This window comes from Hemiscyllium ocellatum, chromosome 30, assembly GCF_020745735.1.
Source record: "Hemiscyllium ocellatum isolate sHemOce1 chromosome 30, sHemOce1.pat.X.cur, whole genome shotgun sequence".
Lineage (NCBI taxonomy): Eukaryota > Metazoa > Chordata > Chondrichthyes > Orectolobiformes > Hemiscylliidae > Hemiscyllium > Hemiscyllium ocellatum.
In genome coordinates, this window is record NC_083430.1 from 5,075,913 (window position 1) to 5,098,887 (window position 22,975).

The 22,975-nt window shown below is 40.9% G+C and overlaps 1 protein-coding gene across 4 annotated transcripts in view; it reads right to left on the reverse strand.

Annotated features, from left to right (window-relative positions):
- Positions 1 to 22,975, reverse strand: part of nfyc (nuclear transcription factor Y, gamma) — an 88,645-nt gene that overhangs the window by 56,997 nt on the left and 8,673 nt on the right. The window contains exon 1 of one of the 4 annotated variants that reach the window (XM_060847122.1): positions 18,321 to 18,641. The exons of the other annotated variants lie outside the window; for them this stretch is intronic. The gene's annotated coding sequence lies outside the window, so the exon portion shown is untranslated. Of the gene's footprint in view, positions 1 to 18,320; positions 18,642 to 22,975 lie in introns of those variants that run through there. 4 annotated transcript variants of the gene reach the window in all.

The window sequence follows — 22,975 nt, forward strand, 5'->3', positions numbered from 1 at the left end:
TAAACGTAGACAACGTTTGCTGACACCCACAACTGCAGGCAACTGCTGCATGATTGCAACTTCAAGAATTGTGCATGAACACAATATGTCATTATGTAGAATTTATGTGGGATGTCATTGTACACAAATTAAGTAGTGCTCTGGGAAGTGTGTCTTTGAAATGGTGTTCAGCAGTGGGACGCCAGTTGCAGAACAGGGCCCAGGGGTACGGAATCCACTGGAATGAGGAGGGAAAGCTATCCAAGAAAGCTACCCACCCCCTTACCTGGCTCTTCCCCGCCCGCTCCCCCCACCCCCCCCCCCCCCAGCTCTTGCCCCTCTCTCTCCCCGCGCCCCCCAAACTCAACCTCTGCTTCTCAACTGCGTCCCAAACCTCCCCTAGCTTCCTGATCCCTTCCTCTTCTTTCTGGGTCCCCATCTCTCCCCCTCTTGGACTGCATCATCCCAGAACTATTTGTATGCACAAGCACAACTTGAAGCTGCTCACCTGTGCCAATGCCAGTGTCTGCAGCCATCAATTTAAGGAGATAGGTTTTAGGAAGTGAACAAGGAAAATGGAATTGAGGGCAAGAGGAGATCAGCGATGCTTGTATTAAGCAGTGTAGCAGGTTTGAAGACTCCTAATGTAGATATGGATACAGGTGATTCAACAACATAAATCTGGGCTGAAGACCAAATAACTGAACATGCAACAGGTTCCATTGGTCCTTTGGCAAAAACACTAACACCTTGATTTTGGTGACTTTAAGTAGAAATTCATTACTTTTTAGAACTTGGAACTTACCCAGTTATTCATTAATTGACATTTTATACTCAAACTATCACATGAACTCAGCTTCCCCAGTTGAATACAGGGTATTGTGGTTCTGTTCGCCAAGCTGGGAATTTGTGTTGCAGACATTCCATCCCCTGCCTAGGTGACAATCTCAGTGCTTGGGAGGCTCCCAAGCACTGAGGATGTCACCTAGACAGGGGACGAAACGTCTGCAACACAAATTCCCAGCTCGACAAACAGAACCACAATAACGAGCACCCGAGCTACAAATCTTCTCACAAACTTTGAATACAGGGTAATTAAATACTTTCAAGAGTAATCGTTTTGTAGAAACAAGTACTTATTTTTCCTGAAACTATTTACATTAAACTAAATGAAAACACATCCAAGACAACACCACAACTTTCAAATAACTAAAGCCTTTGATAAGGTTCCACATGGTAAGCTGTTCTGGAAGGTTGGATTGCATGGAATCCAGGGGGAGCCGGAAAACTGGATACACAATTGACTCGATGGTAGGAAGTAGAGGGTAATAGTGGAAGGATGCATGTCAGACTGAAGGCCTGTGACTAGTGATGTGTCTCAGGGGTCGGTGGTGAAACCATGGCTGTTTGTTATCTATAACAATGATTTGGATAAGAATGTACAATTAGTAAGTTTGTAGATGACACTACAATAGATGGTATCATGGACGGTGAGGGAGGTTGTCAGAAATTGCAGCAGGACCTTGATCAACTGGGGAAGTGGGCCAAGAAATGGCAAATGGGGTTTAATAAAGATAAGTGTGAGGTGCTGTATTTTGGAAAGTCAAATCAAGAAGAAGTTTTATGGTGAATAGTTAGGCCTTAAAGAGTTTAATGGAACAGAGGGACCTTGGAGTTTAGGTGCACAGTTCTCCGAAAGTGGAGTCACAGGTAGACAGGGTAGTGAAGGAGGCTTTTGGCACACTGGTCTTCATGAGTTAGGGCACTGAGTATAGAAGTTAGGAAGTTATGTTGCAGTTGTACAGGACATTGGTGAGGCTACGCTTAGAGTAGTGTGTTCAGTTCTGGTCACCTCGCTATAGGAAGGACGTTATTAAACTGGAAAGAGTGCAGAGAAATTTACAAGGATAAATTTAAGGTTAGAGAGGAAAGAATAACTGGGAACCTGAGGAGCAACTTTTTTTTTACACTCAGAGGGTGGTACACATATGGAATGAACTGCCAGAAGTGGTTCAGGCAGGTACATTAACGATATTTAAAAGGCATTTGAACAAATACATGGATAGAAAGATTTATAAGGAGATGGGGGTCAACAAGTGAGGTGCTGGAAAAGCACAGCAGCATCCGCAAAGCAGGAGAGTTGACATTTCAGGCATAAAATAGCTGGGAAGGCAATAGGTGGATGCAGATGAGGGGTGATTGCGATAGATCGGTGGGGAGGGTGGAGTGGATAGGAGGGAAGGAAGATGGACAGGTAGGACAGTTCAAGAGGGTGGTGCCAAGTTGGAGGGTTGGATCTGGGATGAGGTGGTGGGAGGGGAGATTGGGAAACTAGTGAAGTTGATGTTGATGCCGTGTGGATGAAGGGTCCTAAGGCGGAATACGAAGCGTGCTTCCTCCAGTTGTCGGGTGTCTTAGATTTGGCAGTGATGGCTGCACAGGACTTGCATGTCCTTGGTGGAGTGGGAAGCAGTTAAAATTTTCAGCCACAGGGCGGTAGGTTGTTCGGAGCATGTTGCCCAGAGATGTTCTGAGAGTTGGTGTCCTGTCTACCCAATATTGAGGAGACCAATTCGAGAGCATTGGACACATTAGATGAGGTGTTTGGATGCGCAGGAAAATCTCTGCTGGATGTGAAAAGGGCATTGTTGATCACGTGACAGGGGAAATTGCAGTCCTTGAAACAGGAGGCCATCTGGGACGTCCTGCATTGGAATGGCTCCTCCTGGGAGAATATAAAGCAGAGGTGGAGGAATTGGGAGTAAGTAAATTGGGAGTAAAGGATCGTATTTTTACAGGAGGGGTGGATGGTGTAATCCAGGTAGCTGTGGAGGTCAGTGGATTTGCAATAGATAACAGTGTTGAATCGCTTGCTGGAGATGGTGACGGAGACCTGCAGGAAGGGGAAGGAGGTGTCGGAGATGGTCCAAGTGAACTTAAGGTCAGGGTGGAAGGTGTTAGTGAAGTTGATGAATTGTTCAACCTGTTCATGGGAGCATGAGGTGGCGCTCATGGTCATGGGCTAACTGCAGGGAAATAGGGTTAGTGTGGATGGACATTTTGGTCAGCACGCACCAGTTTGGGCCGAAGGGCCTGTCTCCATGCTGTGGACTCTATGACTATATCGGAACTTGCCTTGGGAAAACATACAACCTTTAATCTGGATCAGTGAACAGAATGCATAAAATGGTGAAATCCAAAGATTAGTTGGTATTTTTCAAATGGGAGGCTGTTTTGGTACCTTCTGCAAATAAAATTCATTCAGGCCATCTGGGTTTAACTGGCTGGTACAGCATTTATTGCTCATCCCTAATTGCCCTGAAGATGAGTGCACTTCCAATGACGTGTATTTCAATATTTTGTACAGCACCCAGGACAAAGCAGCCTGCTTGATTGCACTACATCCACAAACATCCATTTACAAAAGAACAAAAGCAGGAGAGACCCAGGAAGCTGTCTACTTGAAGTGCTATATCCTTTGGTTGACCGACAATACCGTTATCTTGGCAAAATGCTGCAATCCATCTTAAGGATACACATTACTGCCACAGTGTGTAGATGGTGGGAGTGAATGGATGTGGTTCAATCAAACAAGCTGCTTTGCCTGGAGTGCTGTGAAGATTCTTTAATGTTGTTGAACTGCACTCATCCAGGCAAGTAGGGAGCATTCCATTGACATGTGTTTTGTAGGCCATGGACAAGGGAGTCAAGAGGTGACATACTCACTGCAGTACTCCTAGCTTCTGACCTACTCTGGAAGGCACAGCAATCATATCGGTAGTTCAGCTTCTGCAAGTTACTAAGGAATTGGTCAGAAGGCAATTGAGAAGTCACAATATTAGATAAATGACAATTGTTAACAAGAGAAAAGTTGTGTTTAAGAAGAAACGTACTGGGGTTTGCTGATGGTGTAATGAGTGTTGGTAGCATTGTGACAGGCCCCTTAAATACAATCAAATCTGCTGGCATCACTCACTCCTCAAAGAAACCAACCCATACCCCCTTCATCCCTGCCATTCTCCAAAACCTCCCTGGAACATTCTATCACCTTGCACATCTTTCCTGGAATTCCACGTTTAACACATTCTGATCAGGTTGTTAACCCTGCTACATTACTGAAACAAATTTTGGGTGGCACGGTGGCTCAGTGGTTAGCACTGCTGCCTCACAGCACAGGGTCCCAGGTTCAATTCTGGCCTCGGGTGATTGTCTGTGTGGAGCTTGCACATTTTCCCTGTGTCTGCGTGGGTTTCCTCCGGGTACTCTGGTTTCCTCCCACAGTCCAAAGATGTGCAGGCCAGATGAATTTGCCATGCTAAATTGCCCACAGAGATAGGCGCATTAGTCAGAGGGAAGTGGGACTGGGTGGGTTACTCTTCGGAGGGTCGGTGTGGACTTGTTGGGCCGAAGGGCCTGTTTCCACACTGTAGGGAATCTAATCTAATCAAAAAAGTCACAAATGATATTCTATGAAATTGTGACAGAAGTTCAACTCAGATCTGTAGTTTCTGACATAGCCTTTCTCTAACATCATCCAGTCTTTCAATTGGGTGGAACTGCATTAATCTGGTTCCACTCTTATTATCTCATCGTATGCAGGAAGACACCATCATTAGCTTATCTTCATATTTCTAGTTATCTTTAGTGTAGAGGAGCACTTCTATTTCTAATCTACATGTTGTCCCATGGTAAGTACAATGGTATCACTGCAAGCTGGCTATGATAAATTGGAGAACGTTATTTAAAAGGGATTACAGTGGATAGGCAATGGTAAACATGTAAAAGGCACATGAATGAACTGCAACAATTGTTGAACAAAACTTAAACAGGAAAGGTGACCCAACCAAGGTTAACAAAGGTAATTAGGGATAGCATTAGATACAAGGAAGGGACATAAAAATTGGCAACAGAACAGTAGACCTAAGAATTGGAAGCAGCTTACATTTCAGTAAAGGAGGACAAAAGAATTAATTTAAGAGGGGGAAAAATAGTGAGAGTACGTTTGCAGGGAACATACAGACCGATTGTTAAAGCTTCTATATATATGCAAAGAAAAAAACAGTAGTGAAGACAAACATCGGTCTCTTACACAGTCAGAAACAGGAAAGTTATAATGGGAAACAAAAGCCTGACAGACCAATTATAGAAATATTGGATGCATTTGTGGTTATCTTCCAAGATTCTAGAGAGTCTGGAACAGTCCCTATGGATTGGAAGGTAGTTAATGTAACCCCACTATTCAAAAAAGGAAGTAGAGAGAAATCAAGGATTGATTGACCGGTTAGCCTGACATCAGTGGTGGGAAAAATGCTAGAGTCCATTATAAAAGATGGTAACTTGGTAAACAGTGACTGGATCAGATAGAGTCAGCATAGAATTACAAAATAGAAATCATGCTTGAAAAATCTTCTGAAAAATTGAGGATGTTACCAAGGGGGATAAGTGGGAACCAGTGGATGTAATTTACTTGGATTTTCAGAATATGAGCCTCGGGAATTCTCTGCCACAAAAAGGTGGAGGTCAAAACACTGAATGTTTTCAACAAAGTATTAGATACAGTCTTTAGGACTAATGAGATCAAAGAGTACGGGAGGCAGAAGGAACAGGATAGTGTTGGATGATCAATCATGGTAATATTGAATGATGGAGCAGATTAGAACTGCAAAATCTGCCATATTCTGTGTTCCTCTGCAATGTTATCCAATTAGTTTCTATACGCAAGCCGATAACACCCAGCTAGCTCTAACTCAACACCACCTCTTTCAATGCCTGCACTGTCCCTATATTGTAAATTGCTTAACTGATTAGATTAGATTAGATTACTTACAGAGTGGAAACAAGCCCTTCGGCCCAACAAGTCCACACCGACCCTCTGAAGCGCAACCTACCCAAACCCATCCCCCTACATCTACCCCTTCACCTAACACTATGGGCAATCTAACATGGCCAATTCACCTAACCTGCACATCTTTGGACTATGGGAGGAAACCGGAGCACCCGGAGGAAACTCACGCAGACACAGGGAGAATGTGCAAACACCACAGAGACAGTTGCCCAAGGCTGGAAATGAACCCTGATCTCTGGCACTGTGAGGCAGCTATTGAGAACAGTTTGAGCATAGATTTCTTAGATTAAATCTAGTAAAAACTGAAGACATTGTTTGAGAGAAGGATCAGCTAGACTTGAAACGTCAGCTCTTTTCTCTCCTTACAGATGCTGCCGGACCTGCTGAGATTTTCCAGCATTTTCTCTTTTGGATACTGAAGACATTGTTTGATTCCTGTCTCAAAATCTGTTCCTATCATTGCCCGCCAACTGTTAGCCTGTAACCACACTGTTCACAAACGCAAAATGAATTTTAAAATGTATAGCTGGCTGCCTCAATCTGAAACAATGCTGGAGAAACTCAACTTTCTGACAGCTTCTGTGGAGAGAGAACCAGAGTTAATGTTTCAAGTATGGTATGACTGCTACTTCATAGTTCTTTATTTACCTCTAAGATTTCCTATTTTGATCTCTAACATTACCTGCTTCAATTCCCTGCCTAAACTTCTTCATCTTTCTCATGCATTCTCATCCTTAAGACAGTCCTTCAAACCTATCTCTTTGATAAAACTATTAGTCACCTGATCTATTATCGCCTTAACTATAAACAGAAAGTGCTAGAAAGATTCAGGTCAGGTACCATCTATGGAGACAGAATTAGAATCAAAGCTTCAGATCAATCACCACTCATGAGAACAAAGATAATTAACTTGAAATATTAACTCTGACTCTCTGTCCACAGAAGCTGATTGACCTGCCAAGTATTCCTGACATTATCTTGTTTTATTTCAAATTTTCAGAATTCACATATTTTGCTTTTGTCAAAGACAGTTTTTAAGGCTTGGCATCATATTTTGTTTGGAAGTGCCTCTTAATCTCCTTGGGATGTTTTATTATATTGAAGGTACTATCGAAATACAAGTGGCTAACATGCAGATAAAATGAGCAAGTATGAAGGCAAATAGTATATTATCATATATTGCAATGAGTGAAGCAGTAGGAGTAAGGAAATCTAGATGCAATTGTTTAGAGCTCGGATTAAACTGTACGGATTTGGTCTTTGTCCATGTAAAAATAGATTTGTCTTGCAGGCGCTGTAAGATGTTGTCCAGTGAGGAGAGATTGAGTAGATTATTCACTTGTTTTAGAAGAATGAGGTGTGAAATTTTAATTAAGCAAATTCTTAGTGATTGACATGACAGATAAATGGAGGGTGTTTCCCTAGCTGGAGAATCAAAATTACAGGTTATAGTTTCAGGGAAAGAGCTTATCCATTTAAAATTTAGATGAGGAGAAATTTCTTCATTCAGTATTGTGCATCTTTAGGATTCCCTACCCTAAAGGTCTCTGGCGATATGTAGAAGACAAAGATCAACAAGTTCTTAGGCACAAAGGGAATCAAAAGGCTATGAAAAAGTAGAATTGATGTATAAAGTCATCCACAAACTAAACGAGTCACAGAGCAGGCATTAGTGACTGAATGGCCAGCGCCTGTTCCCATATCCAGTAAGTGCAAGACTCAAAGTTCTTAAGGAATAAGACAATTTGTGCAACAGGAAGATGTTAGGAGCCCAATAAAGTTGCATATAATTCAGTATTTTCAAAAGTGCAAATGATATCTTGTTAAAAATGTGAATAGATGAAAATTTGGGAGAAATTCTAATTTTAGGTTATCAAAATACCATTGTTTGAAGTGTGAAAGTGTAATTACATTCTGGTAGCATTATATCACATCAGGATATTTAAAACAACAGTTCTTTTTGATAATTGACTAATACTTAATTCTGAGAAAAAAAAACACGATTCACTCTTAGAATGGACTACCATTCTTTGCCATTCTGTATATGTTTAAAACACTATAGATTTCAGCAGGTTTCTTTTATCTTCATCAAGATTGCCTGCTGACTGTAAAAGGTTGTTTTAACATGCAAGTTGCGATACAAACAATGAGTTATCAGATTTACCTAGTCTTCCAACTGGAAAACATACTCCAGTGTAACAGATGAAAACATATTCACAGTTTACATATTTCAGTGAAATAAAACAAAGAACTGCAAATACCGCAGATCTGAATCAAAAACAGAAATTACTGAGAAATCAAAAGGTTTGGCACCATCTGTAGAGAGAAAGCAATATTAACATTTTGAATCCAATGACTCTTTGTCAGAACTAATGACAGCTTGGAAAAAGTGAAATAAAACCTCATATTTAAGTAACCTGGAATAGTGAACCAAATGCAAGGTTCAAGTCTTCTCAGATGCACTGAGGCTTTAAATCACCTTAAAGCAGCTGAGTGAGGGAACTAACACCTGGCATATGTAGCACAAACATGACTAAATGTGAAGGTTTTCACTTCCGTATGAGAAAGGAAGAGAGAAATGTGAACATACAAGAGGATTTGGGTGTCTTTGTTTACCAGGCAAGGAAAGCATGCAAGCAGGTGCAATTATTTGATTTGATTTGATTTGATTTGATTTATTGACTGTTGTCGCATGTACTGAGATACAGTGAAAAATATTGTATTGCTTGCTAACCAGACAAATTGTTCTATATGCAAGTACATCAGGGTAATAGAACAGAATGTAGAGTATAGTATTACAATTAAGGAGGCAAATGGTACATTGGCCTTCATTGCAAGAGGATTGAGTTTAGAAGTAGGGATGACTTATTGCAGTTATGCAGGGTTTTGGTGAGACCTGAAGTATTATATGATGTTGTTCTCCCTACCAACTAAGCTGGGTAACAGCTACATGCACTCTCAGCACTGCAAGGTTCTGTGCACAGCAATTGGCATCAACATACAGCTTTGATTTCTGGTTCAGGAAGTTGATGCATGCACAGATCTTGGAGGCCCAGGCAGCCGGAAAGAAATTAGAGGGAATGCTGCTTATGACATAAGAAAGAATATTTGCCATACATGGAGTGCAGTGTAGATTCATTAGGTGACAAGGTGGCTCAGTGGTTAGCACCGCTGCCTCACAGTGACAGGGACCTGGGTTTGATTCCAACCTCAAGCAACTGCCTGTGTGGAGTTTGCACATTCTCCCTGTGTCTGCATGGGTTTCCTCGGGGCACTTCGGTTTCCTCCCACAATCCAAAAGATGCATAGGTTAGGTGAATTGGTTATGTTAAACTGCCCAGCATTCAGGGATATGCAGGTTGGGTGTGTTGGTCGGGGTAAATGTAGAATAATCGGATAGGGGAGTGCATCTGGGCGGGTTGCTCTTCAGAGGGTCAGTGTGGTCTTATTGGGCCTAATGGCCTATTTCCACACTGTGGGGATTCTATGATATCAGGGATGGTAGGATTGTGCTAGAAGAGATTGGTTTGACTGGGCCTGTAATTCAGCTATGTTTAGATGTATGAGAGGGGATCAGATTAAAACTTTTGAAATTCTAGCAAGGTTAGACAGACTAGATACAGGGAGAATGTTTTCCCTGGTTGGGGAGCTAGAGCTGGGAAGACCATTTAGGGCAGAGATGAGGAAACAAAAATTTTCACTCACAAGGATAGTGAACCTGTGGATTTTTCTAACACCGAAGGCTGTGGAAGCCAAGTCACTGAGCATATTCAAGAAAGAGATAAATACCCTTTCAGACTTTAAAGGTATCACGGAGTATGTGGAGAAAACAGGAATATAGCACTGAAATAGAGGATCAGTCCATGATCATATTGAATGGCAGAACAGGCCTGAGGGAACAAATGGCATACTGCTTCTCATTCCAATGTTTCTATACAGATCACCATATCCTGAAGGTTTGCAGCCTTGATTCAAAATGGACTGTGATATCAGTATGACATCTGAATGTGCAGAAGTGAGTGGTGTACATTCCAAATGCTTAGCAATACTGGATCAGGTAAGGCTAAAACAAAACAAATTTGTCAACTGCTCTTAATGAGGACAGTTCATCTCATAACTTTCCTCAAGGTAACAGCATAGACTCAACAGATATGCAGGGTATCGAGGTGGTGTGGTACAATGGGAGCAGCACCACCTATAATTGCTGTGCACTGAGAAGGGCGCAGAAACTGGACTTTTCAGACATGAAGCAATTTGAAGACACATACTTTGGGATTATGTTACAGACAAATAGCTATCTTGGATAAATTGTAACTCCAACGGGAAATGTTAGGATGCAGCACAGAAACAGTTGCTGTAGTAATGGATTCTACTTGTATTGAACAACTTTCTGTGAGTATAACATTAAGACAACTGCTATGAAAGACAGTACACACAATCCTCATAGAATGTTACATTTGCAAGTAAAGAGAAATACACTGAATTCTAAGCAAGGTGTCAAAGCTAGAAATAGCAAGATAGTGAGATAGCAAGAAAACAGAAGGAGACAGAAACATCTGGATTTTACTGGGTATTTTGTCATTAACTTTCTACTCAATAAGACAATGTCATAATCAAACCTCAACTGACTTTCACACTCACGTCCTTCATCTTCCTACCATTGTAGAGATAATGCTGTTAAACTAAAACTAGGAAGTTCATTATACATAGCTGGTGCTTATACAATATTAGGGTAGTTACAGTTTTTTCTTTCTTATCCTTGCTACATGCACATGTTCTCCCCTTAGTCCACCTGCTCATTGTATCAATGCAGATGCTGGACTACGAACAATTATTTAATAGAAGGAGCCAGAAGCCACAGGCACCAGACTTTGACAACACAAAACTTCTGAGTCTGGTGTTCAAATGAGGCTGCTGTATGAATAGGAAATTAAGGAAATCAACGAGTTGGATTACAAGGGTTAGAGAGGAGTAATGGGGAATGCTTTATAGAAAGCTCACATGGACTTAACAGCCCACTCAGTGGCCTCCTGTGTTGGACCCATTTTATGATTCACTGAGTGTGTTTGTGGTGCCAGGATACATACAGTTCTGTTAGGGAGGGCATTGCAGGTTTTGTCCCAGCAATGATGAATGTTAGATCTGCAAGTAATGAGAAATACATTGAATTTCTAAGCAAGGTGTCAAAGCTTGAAATGGCATGGTGAGATAGCAAGAAAACAGAAGGACAAAGAAACTTCTCAGGTTTTAGTCCAATCAATGATCAATGGACAGCAACGTACTTCCGAGTCAGATGCTTCGAGATCTGCAGGGGGATTTGTAGGTGGCATTCCCATGCAGATTCTGGGTATGGCCTCCTTGATAATAGAGGTCATGGGTTTGGAAAATGCTGTCAATGGCAAATTGTTCAAGTGCATCTTGTAGGTGGTGCACACTGTGTAGCAGTGAGGGATGGAGTGAACATTTAAAAGTGGTTGAGTGGACTGTCAATCAAACGAGCTGCTTTGTTCCAGCTGATATCACGACTGAGTGTTGTTGGAGCTGCAATCAGAGGCAAGTGGAAAATCTTTCATTAAGCTCCAGGTTTTTGCCTTACAGTGCACAGGATCAGGACAGTTAGAAAGAGTTACTCACTGCAGAATTCCCAGCCTCTGACTTCTCTTGTAGGCAGAGTATTAAATGTGGCTGGCAGAGTTAAATATCTGATTAATTATCATCAACTGGATGTTGATAGAACATAGAACAGTACAGCACAGAACAGGCCCTTCAGCCCACGATGTTGTGCCCACATTGATCCTCATGTAAGCACACTCAAATGTCTGTGACCATTTGCATGTCCAGCAGTCTCTTAAATGTCCCTAATGACCTTGCTTCCACAATTGTTGCTGGCAACGCATTCCATGCTCTCACAACTCTCTGGGTAAAGAACCCACCTCTGACATCCCCTCTATACTTTCCTCCAACCAGCTTAAAACTACGACCCCTTGTGTTAGCCATTTCTGCCCTGGGAAATAGTCGCTGGCTATTGACTGTATGTATGCTTCTCATTGTCTTGTATACCTCAATTAGGTCCCCTCTCCTCCTCCTTTTCTCCAATGAAAAAAAGTCCGAGCTCAGTCAACCTCTCTTCGTAAAACAAGCCCTCCAGTCCAGGCAGCACCCTGATAAACCTCCTCTGAACTCTCTCCAAAGCATCCATATCCTTCCTATAATAGGCGACCAGAACTGGATGCAGTATTCCAAGTGCAGTCTAACCAAAGTTTTATAGAGCTGCAACAAGATCTCAAGACTCTTAAACTCCATCCCCCGTTAATGAAAGCCAAAACACCATACGCTTTCTTATCAACCCTGTCCACTTGGGTGGCCATTTTAAAGGAACTATGTACCTGCACACCAAGATCCCTCTGTTCCTCCACACTGCCAAGAATCCTATCCTTAATCCTGTACTCAGCTTTCAAATTCGACCTTCCAAAATGCATCACCTCGCATTTATCCAAATTGTACTCCATCTGCCACCTCTCAGCCTATCTCTGAATCCTGTCAATGTCCCACTGCAGCCTACAACAGCTCTCTATACTGTCAACGACACCTCCAACCTTTGTGTCATCTGCAAACTTGCTGACCCATCCTTTAATCCCCTCATCCAAGTCATTAATAAAAATTACAAATAGTAGAGGGCCAAGGACAAAGCCCTGTGGAACACCACTCATCACTGACTTCCAGGCAGAATATTTTCCTTCTACTACCACTCGCTGTCTTCTGTTGGCCAGCCAATTCTGTATCCAGATAGCTAAGTTCCCCTGTATCCCATTCCTCATGACCTTCTGAATGAGCCTACCATGGGGAACCTTATCAAATGCCTTGCTGAAGTCCATATACACCACATCCACAGCTCGACCCTCATCAACTTTTCTAGTCACATCCTCAAAGAACTCGATAAGGTGTGTTGAGGCATGACCTGCCCCTCACAAAGCCATGTTGACTGCATTTAATCAAGCCATGCTCTTCCAGATGATGCGAGAGATTCAATGTTGGTAATGCCATTGAATTACATGGGATGATAACTAGGTTTTATTTTGTCAAAGATGATCACTGTTTGGCACCTGTGTAATAAATGTTTTTCAGGTCTTGCTGCATGTAGACAAAGGGTGCATCAATACCTGAAAAGTTTTGAATTGTACTGTGCACTGAATGATCTCATGTGCCTGACAGAGTTACTACTATGCTGTTTTACTTGGATACTTATAGCAGTTCTGGACTGGGTGAAAGATTTAAGAGTTATATGGTGCTTAACCATAAACACATTTAAATTTTGTGCTTTATTTGCAAACTAAGAAAGAAAATCTTTCCTTTGAAAAGAAATATCGTATATCTTGATTCAGACGAAAGGCTGATCAATGGGACAGCAACAATCTAGAATGAGTCCAACACAAGAAAGCTGAAAGAGAAAAGGCTGTATTGGAAACAAAAGTATAAATATGCTGACACCTGTAGGTTGTCAAGATACTTTGACATTTGAGCTGCAGCAAAAAGCTTGTTTAGCAAGTCAAATTTTCCAATCTTGTGACATTCAAAGTGACTGCAACTTTCAATATGGGATTATAAATTAACAGGTTCCCACTACATACACTGAATATTTTGCACTCCATCTTATTGACAAGGTCAGGAACATATATACTAGTTTATATGCATAGCCAGCAGAGAGTTTTCTATCTAGTAAAGCACTCTTACGTATGACAAAGGATAAAGTTCCTCTGTGTACTTCAATCTCTACTGCAACAGTTCTTTCCATACTTCCTCCAAGTTGTCTTAATTGAACTAATTTTATAAGTAGTGTTGTGCTGTGAGTTTGTAGCCTGCTCACTAAGGGATCAGACCACTTAAAACTCAAAGGAATTTTGCTGCAAGCTCTAAAGCTAATCAGTCCAGAGAAATCTTGCATTTAAATATAGTTTCTTTATCTCAAATATTCCAGCTTCCTTAAATGTATGCTACATTAATTGGAGGCTTTAGTCACTTATAAGCACAAATGCAGTTGCACAACATAATTCACAAATAGCAATGAGATAAATAACTAATTTGAAGAAGCACTGTTAACCAGGATGCTGCTCTTCTTCAGACTGCACATCAGTATCTTTTAATACAACATCATTGAATCAATATTCTGCTTTTAATGTCACATCTAAAGTATGAAACTCTTAGCTGTAATAGTTGGCCCAGTTTTTGCACCAGTGGGACTTGACGCTAAATTTCATGATGTGGTTGCAATTGGGTTAAGGTAACATTTGTAATGTGATATCCCTTTCCTATGATTGTAATTTCAATGTCAGATATTAAGCCATAACTGCAAACTATTTGCATTTTGATTTTGAGTTCTCAGACAAACAAACATTTTTCAGTATGCTCCAAAAGGTGACTGGTCATTCAGTAATTCTTACTCATTATGCTTAGTGTAACTGGCAATTAAAGTAAATCCTCTTGCATATGAACAAAGGGTGGAGTGGCAGGTATTGAAGGGGTAGTTTGAAAGAGAAAGAGCGAGAGAGGGCGAGAGAGAGAGAGACATCAATGACATACATTAAAAATGAAATCTCAACAGCACATCCTACTGTCAGCTACAACAACTTTAAGTAGATGTATTCACAATATTTAATGATACAACATTTCTATGTATACAATACTGTAGTACCGCTGGGAGGTAGTGTACACTGGTTTCGGCCGTAACCCTGGAAGTTCATGCAAAGTAGTCAACATACAAGTGCAAAGAGCATTCGGCAACACTCTTCTCTGCTCTCCAAAACACCAACTAACTTCCAATAATGGGTAACAAAGCAATTTGGCATGAGGAAATGGGGCTAATTCAAATGCTAACACAGGAAAACACCCAACGTCTGACTAAAAATACACAGCTGAAATTTGTCAAAATTACATAAAATACACATCATTTCAAGAATTTGGACTTGCTATTAACTATCTAGAATTATACCGTAACCGCAACAATCCAGAATGCATGCAAACAAGACATTTCTGGATGCTGGAATTTTGTTTACAAAATTCAGAATGCTTAATCATATGAACCAGAAAAATGCAAATGTAAACATTAAAACAGTAAAACATCACAAAGCAGTATGCATCTTGTGTTTCTGCTCCCAAAATACTACACTAAAATGACAGTTACCTGGGTCTGCTCAAAAGGTTCTGAACAACTGGTACTTCGAAATAAATTTAGAGACAGGAGAGGTCAGTGTATCAGTGAATCTCTCCTCTCACTGTTTTGTTTTTATGATTTATTGACCATTTGATGCATGAGCGCAATTACAGAGCAGGTAACGTGAATTTTTATTTGTCAACATGAGTGTGAAAACTTTGTAAACATGCTGCTCTCCTACCACAGAGAAAATTATAAGGCAGAGTAAGAGGTGAAATTATCCCTTGGTCACCTTTTAAAAGGTTGTTCATGTCAAAAAGCAAAAACTTGACACTGACCATCTACATGCACCTGGAGTATGAATATTATTAATTAACTTTGACAATGAGAGCTAAGCATTAGCAGTGAGATTATCTGAACCTTAGTCAATTATAGTATGCTCTCAGTAAATGAATTAACCACTCTTGATCGATATAAAATCTAACTTGTTATGGAGTAATCAAAGATCTAGGGCCTTCTGGGTAATACTCATCCAATCTTACAAATGTAGACAGTTTCAAGCAAGGAGGTTAGTAATGCAGACACCATGATGAAGGAATTCAGTGAATATCCTCCTTTCCGCCTCGCCTCTCCACACCCCACCATCAAAATAAGTCCTAGGCAAATCAGTACCATCAACGCTAGATTGGCTGTAATACAAAAGAGATATGATGTGGGAGGGTTTTGGACAGTGCTGGCATTTCCCACAATGAAATGTTATCTTTGATCACTATATTATAGTACATCATGCCTCCAGATAGGTGATTGGTATGTACATGATAAGTTTTTTGCTGAATGCAGTATAAAAATGTTATCTTGCTAGTGTAAGAATTACATGCACAGGTATATTCTGACATTGTCAAAATAGCGTGGGTTGCAATGTAAATAATAAGACATTAAGTGGAACCTCCAGCAATGAACAGAATCATAGAAAAAAGTTGAAGAAAAACAGCAGAACACTAACTCAGAGGATTTGAAAGTCTGGGACTGAGGGTCAACTGTAATGTACTTTTATCTTAGCCTGCTTGGCACACTTTCCTCATTCCTGAAGAAGGGCTCATGCCCAAAACGTCGATTCTCCTGCTACTTGGATGCTGCCTGGCCTGCTGCGCTTTTCCAGCAACACATTTTCAGCTCTGATCTCCAGTCCTCACTTTCTCCTGTAATGTACTTGAGACAATTAAATGTTCCTGGAGATAGAACTGACCAAGAAATATTCTAAGAATGTTTTTAGATGGAACTAATCAGAAACAAATGTTAATTGGACTCAACAACCTATTTACTTTATGTCCCCTTATTTAATCCACAAGAAACAAATGCCCAATATAGTTGAGGCTCCCTCTGTATTTAATAGGCAATCTTGGACTTTGGAGGGACACCATTGTGAATGGTACAACATATATTCAGCACAGTGGCAGTGAATTACACATCATACACAGTCTTCTAAAGAATTAATTCACACCAATGTGAATTATGTATAGCAACTGTGATTCCAAACAACATGAAGTTTATCAGAAAAGGTAACAATGTCAGGAGCAGGAAAAGGCCATTTGACCTCTCAAACTTGCTCTGCCAAAGCTCATGGTTACAGGTCATCTGCATTGAGTTCCACTGTTCCATTTACCTCTAGCAACCTTTGAGTCCCTTACTCAAAAAAACTATTTACTTTCACCTTAAAAATAATCAGCGATCCCTGCCTCTACTGCCCTCCGAGTAGGCAGTCCTGAAGTGATAACATATCTCATAACAGTATCACTGCAGCACTGTCAATGTTTTGAAAAATGAGTTAAAACTTACAGAGAACATTTTAAACCAAATCAAAGTGCTAGTTTTGTACAATTATCCTAACAAATGTATATGTTTTCAACTCTATTTGTTCTTGTAACCAAATCTGCTATAGGCAAACTACATGAGGTCAATTCTCATCATCTTAAGTGTGTACGTAGCAGCTAGTATCTCAAGAAATCAGCAACAAGCGTGGCGTTGTTCCTTGATGGCCACAATTTCTTTAAAAATGTTTTCAGCATATTACAATAATTTATTTACCATAATAAAAATCAATCACCTTAAATTTTTCAGAAATTGAAACCATGCATCCATATTACAAAATATAGAGGATAGTTATATTCAAGATAGAAAATCCCTGCAAAGTTATGAAATATTTTGCAAGTGTAACAAAATGCTTCCATAGTACCCATTCCCACTCAATGGTATAATCATACCCTTTGAACAGCTATCAAGCAACTGCATCTCAAGGTCACTTATTTTCAGTTCAAGGCCCAGCTACGCCAACTTCAGACATACTTTGTCAAACCCTTCACAACAAGAACAAAACAGACCGCAATTCTAACAGTACACAGATAAGAGTTCTAATGGGCTTTTAGAAAAAAAGAGTAAAAGCATTTTAGTTACTACTCCTTCCATGTCTCTTGTGGGTGTGTAACAATACTTAGTTTGAGAGGCATTTACTAGCTGAGCTATTCCAAGCCAACATTCCAGTGACCTTCACACAATTCTCAAGTCAAACACGCACAGGACCGGGCACTTGTCTGTTCCTCTCCTGTAACATATTGCCTATGTAACAGAAGAAAGACTAGCAAACTTCAATCATTGTCCTAGATAAGAAGGACAAAACTGTACGACAGCAATATAAACTGAATTCTAATTAAAAAGAACAAGACAATTAAGAAAGAGACTGTCATCCGAGGATAGTCGCAGGATTTCTAAACACAGTCTAGTTCGCAAACATACAATTTTGAATGAACCTGTCATCAAGTTTTGATATTGTGTAAAGTCTGTTGATCCTGTTTAGTTTGAACATACTCTCTATATCAACTCTAGTACACTGGAAATCAAAATAACACTGACATACTGGACTTAAAACAAAAATTCAAATGTTTGTGGGAGTATAGGAATAAGAAATCAAAAGTAGGACATTTTCATTACACCCACATATTGAACTTGGACATTGTTTACTTGTAGTTAAGAAAAAAAAATCTACTTAACAATCTTTCCTCTCTAGAAGTAAATCAAAACAAACGTCTGAATGGCCTTTCCTTTAACAACCACTGTCTACTCACTAGCCCTTGAGGAATTCGAGGTTGCTCAAAGCCCTTCGATTACTTGACTGCGATTTGTAAAGAAGCAGAATGCTGAAGGACACAGCCGAAATGTTAGAACAACAGTCAGACCAGCAGGATTTTGTTTCGACTAAATTTTGAGAGGGAAACCCAGAACCTTGCAAATCCACGACAGTATCTGTGCAGTCGTTCACTCATTTTGATTAGGAAAAAAAAATCTCATACTTACCCCAACATCCAGCTTCATGGTAAGAATGTACTCTTTCCTCTCCAGGTCCGGAAGGAGAGGAAAAGGAGCACTGGAAGACACTCCTAGGCTCCAAAAAAAAGGAGGCCAGCAATCAAAAAGCTTCTCAAATGCAGGAAGCCCCAAACGCAGCTGCAGTGCAATGCAGACAGGACACATTGTAAAGTAGAAAGCTTGGTGCTCTGAAGCCAGTAAATGAATGCATTCGCCATTTTTCTTTGTCTTTCACTTGACCCCTGTCTCAGTGATAAACTCACTACAACAAACCTGCAGCCTTTTTTTCCCCCACTGGCAAGTGAAGGCTGAAACTCAGCCCAACCTGCTACTCGTGAAAGACCCGCCTTCCCGGTACAGTGACCTGCCATTGGAACACCATCTCACCCTTCCCCTGGGTCCTATATCCTGATTGGATCGTGGACACGCCAATCCGCTGGCCATTTGACACTTCCGGTTTCAGGTTCGGTTGCCCGACAGAATAGGGGTCAGAGGAGATAGGGGAGGCCTGGATCGGCAAAGGAGACATTCAACGAAAGCATTCATTCGGGGGGAAAAACACCATGATACAATTGTAGGATCGTGTGTACAAAAGGTTGGAGTGTTTTTGCAATTAAACCAATCAGTAAATTGTCTGTTTATTAGCCTGTGTATTAGCACATTTCCCCTTGGCAATACATGTAGATTCTATTGCCGACATCACCGTGTAACCTTGCTTTGTTTCTCTCCTCTTTCATGGCGAAGAGGATTTTTTTTTGCAAACTTTCCACTGCTTTTCCCCTTCATCAAGCAAATCCCGCCCCATGCGCTCTCAGATTGGTCCGAATAGGGTTGCAAACATTCCATTCCAGCGCCGCCCAGTATTCGATTGGCGAGCAGCTACATCAATCATTGCAAAGAGATCGCGTCATCATGAAGGCTCTTTCCCCATTTATCTTTACCGAAATCTCCAAAAGATTGAACGAGACCAGATCTTCAAGTTAATGTTGTTCAAACAATTTTGCTAAAACTAAACGCCGCTGCCATAAGTAACAGAGGCGACATAAACAAGAAAGATGTTCTCAAGAATATCTAAACACGCCGTTCAATACACAACTCATTTATCTACAAAAATGTTGACCAAAGTGATCCTATTATCTGTCTCCGACGTAAAGAATTCCATTCTTGGGCAGATTCTTAATCCGGGAACAATTAAGTTAACGACTACCAGGGTCAGACAGGTCAACTACAGGCAAAACACTGGAACCAGCAGGGCCAAACAAAAACCAGAGTCAGACAGGCACAATACATGTACAGGGATTTGACACGACAACGGCAGACAGGATTGCATAGTTAAATTACTGGACCCAGCAACACTGGCATGAGAGAAGGCAACTGGAGGCACACATGAAGATCAGACAAGGCAAGGATACATACAGCAGCACCATAATCAGTTAATGGTAGGCCAGAAAGGGTAATATCCTGAAATGTCCTGAAGCCAAAAGTAAGCAACAACATTTAGTAATGCCAGCAGCTAGTCACTGATAGCAAACGTTCACAAGCAAAAACAAGAGTTGCCAAAAAAGTCTCAGCAGGTCTGGCAGCATCTGTGAAAAGTAATCAGAGTTAATGGTTCAGGTCCGGTGACCCTTCCTCAGAATCTGACCGAAATATTAACTCTGCTTTCTCTTCACAGATCCTGCCAGACCTGCTGAGCTTTTCCAGCAATTTCTGGGTTTTTTTCTGATTTACAGCATCTATAGTTCTTTCGGTTTTAATAACGAGCATTCGTCTCCCTGACTTATTAATCCCAATTGGGGCAAATTTGCAGTGACGTTTGGTGCAGAAACTGATGCAATCACATTCAAGAAAAAAGTGTTTCTATTCATCATTGCCATAAATGTAATAATCTAACCTAATAGATACCATAAGATATGCAGCATGGAAATAGGCCATTCGGATCAAACGTCAAAGGGATAAATACAATTTTTATGGCTAATGCAGCACAATTCAAAGCTGTTCAGATCTAAAAATGATTCACACTGAATCTAATTGGAAAAACAATCTGGCAGTTACATCATTAGCTAAATTATAATTCAGACAACATAAGAGTTACTCATGTGAACACTGACCCCTATACTTGCAACACTGACAGCTGAGCTTCATCGTCTTACATCAAATATAAAATGTAAGAGAATATTAAAAAAGTTATTTTTTTTTAAACCAGAAAACCTTGTATGATGGGCATGCTAATCTCATTGTTAAGCATCACTTGTTGAATCAGACTACCGCAGGAGGTATCAGTAAACATAAAACTTGAAACCTATTTGATTACAGTGTTCCAAATCTCATCAACTGCACTTCCAGAGTTAAGTCATGTTTATATGAGTTTATTAGTTCCCTCTGCACGTCACTTACTAAAGAACGTGCACTTTAAAATGCATTAATATAACACCTTTCATATTCCAAAACCCTTTACAGTCAATTTCAAAGTGCTTTGCTGCTTTAATAAAGTGGACACAACAAAATCCAAAACTAGCAAAGTGATGAATGCCATCTTAAGTGAGAGGGTTTGTTTGAGGATAAATATTGGTCAGGGCATTTAGGAGAACTTCCACATGTTCCTTTGAAATGTTATCATGAATGTTTCCAAATGGAAACTCCGGGAAAGGTAGCAGAGGGAGGCAGATAGTGCAGGAGTCTCCTGTGGCTATCCCCATTTCAAATAAGTATGCTATTTTGGAAAATGTAGGATGTGATGGACTCTCCAACAGCACTAACAGCCAAGTTTCTGGTATTAAGACAGGCTGTAATGAAATGAGGAGTACATTGAGTTCCAAGCGATCGATTACGTTAGGGGACTTCCTAGGAATAGGTGCAGACAGCGGCGAAAGCTCAGAATGGTGTGCTGCCTCCCTGGTGCCAGGATCAAGGATGGCTCAGAGAGGGTATAGAATATTTTCAAAGGGGAGAGGGACCAACAGGAGGTCATTGTACACATTGGAACCAAGGACATAGGGAGGGAAAAAGGATGAGATTCTGAAGGGAGAATCTAGAAAGTTAGGCAGGAATTTTAAAAGGAGGTCCTTGAGGGTAGTAATATCTGGATTACTCTCGGTGCTGCGAGCTAGTGAGGGTAGGAATAAGTGAATAAAGCAGATGGAATGTGTAGCTGAGGAGCTGATGGGAGAAGGATTCACATTTTTGAATCATTCGAATCTTTTCTGGGGTAGAAGGGACCTATACAAGAAGGATGGATTGTAACTGAATTGGAAGGAGACTGATATACTGGCAGGGAGATTTGCTAGAGCTACTCAGGAGGATTTAAACTAATAAGGTGGGGGATGGGACCCAGAGAGATCGTGGGGAAAGAGATCAATCTGAGACGGGTGCATTTGGGAAAGAAGCGAGTCAAACAGTCAGAGCAGGCAGAGACAAAGCAGAGACAAGGTAGGACTGATAAATTAAACTGCATTTATTTCAATGCAAGAGGCCTAACAGGGAAGGCAGATGAACTCAGGGCATGGTTAGGAACACGGGACTGGGATATCATAGCAATTACAGAAATGTGGCTCAGTGATGGACAGGACTGACAGCTTAATGTTCCAAGATACAAATGCTACAGGAAGGACAGAAAGGGAGGCAAGAGAGGAGGGGGAAGTGGCATTTTTGATAAGGGATAACGTTACAGCTGTAATTAGGGAGGATATTCCCAGAGATACATCCAGCGAAGTTATTTGGATGGCAGTGAAAAATAAGAAAAGGATGATCACCTTATTGGGATTGTATTAAATACTCCTTAATAGTCAAAGGGAAATTGAGAAACAAATTTGTTAGGAGATTTCAGTTATCTATAAGAATAATAGGGTGGTTATGATAGGGGATTTTAACTTTCCAAACATAGACTGGGACTGCCATAGTGTGAGGGTTTAGATGGAGAAGAATTTGTTAACTGGGTACAAGACAATTTTCTGATTCAGTATGTGGATGTACCTACTAGAGAAGGTGCAAAACTTGACCTACTCTTGAGAAATAAGGCAGGGCAGGTGACTGAGGTGTAGTGGAGGAGCACTTTGGGACCAGCAACTATAATTCTATTAGTTTTAAAATAGTGATGGAAAAGGATAGACCAGATTTAAAAGTTGAAATTCTAAACTGGAGGAAGGTCAAATTTGATGGTATTAGGCAAGAACTTTCAAAAGCTGATTAGAGGCAGATGTTTGCAGGTAAAGGGACGGCTGGAAAATAGGAAGCCTTCAGAAACAAGATAACAAGAGTCCAGAGACAGTATATTCCTGTTAGCATGAAAGGAAAGGCTGGTGCTGTAGGGAATGCTGGATGACTAGAGAAAATGAGGGTTTGGTTAAGGAAAGGCAGGAAGCATATGCCAGTATAGATAGATTACTTACAGTGTGGAAACAGGCCCTTCGGCCCAACAAGTCCACACCGACCCGCCGAAGCGCAACCCACCCATGCCCCTACATTTGCCCCTTACCTAACACTACAGGCAATCTAGCATGGCCAATTCACCTGACCTGCACGTCTTTGTGACTGTGGGAGGAAACCCACGCAGACACAGGGAGAACGTGCAAACTCCACACAGTCAGTCGCCTGAGGCCGGAACTGAACCCGGGTCTCTGGTGCTGTGAGGCAGCAGTGCTAAC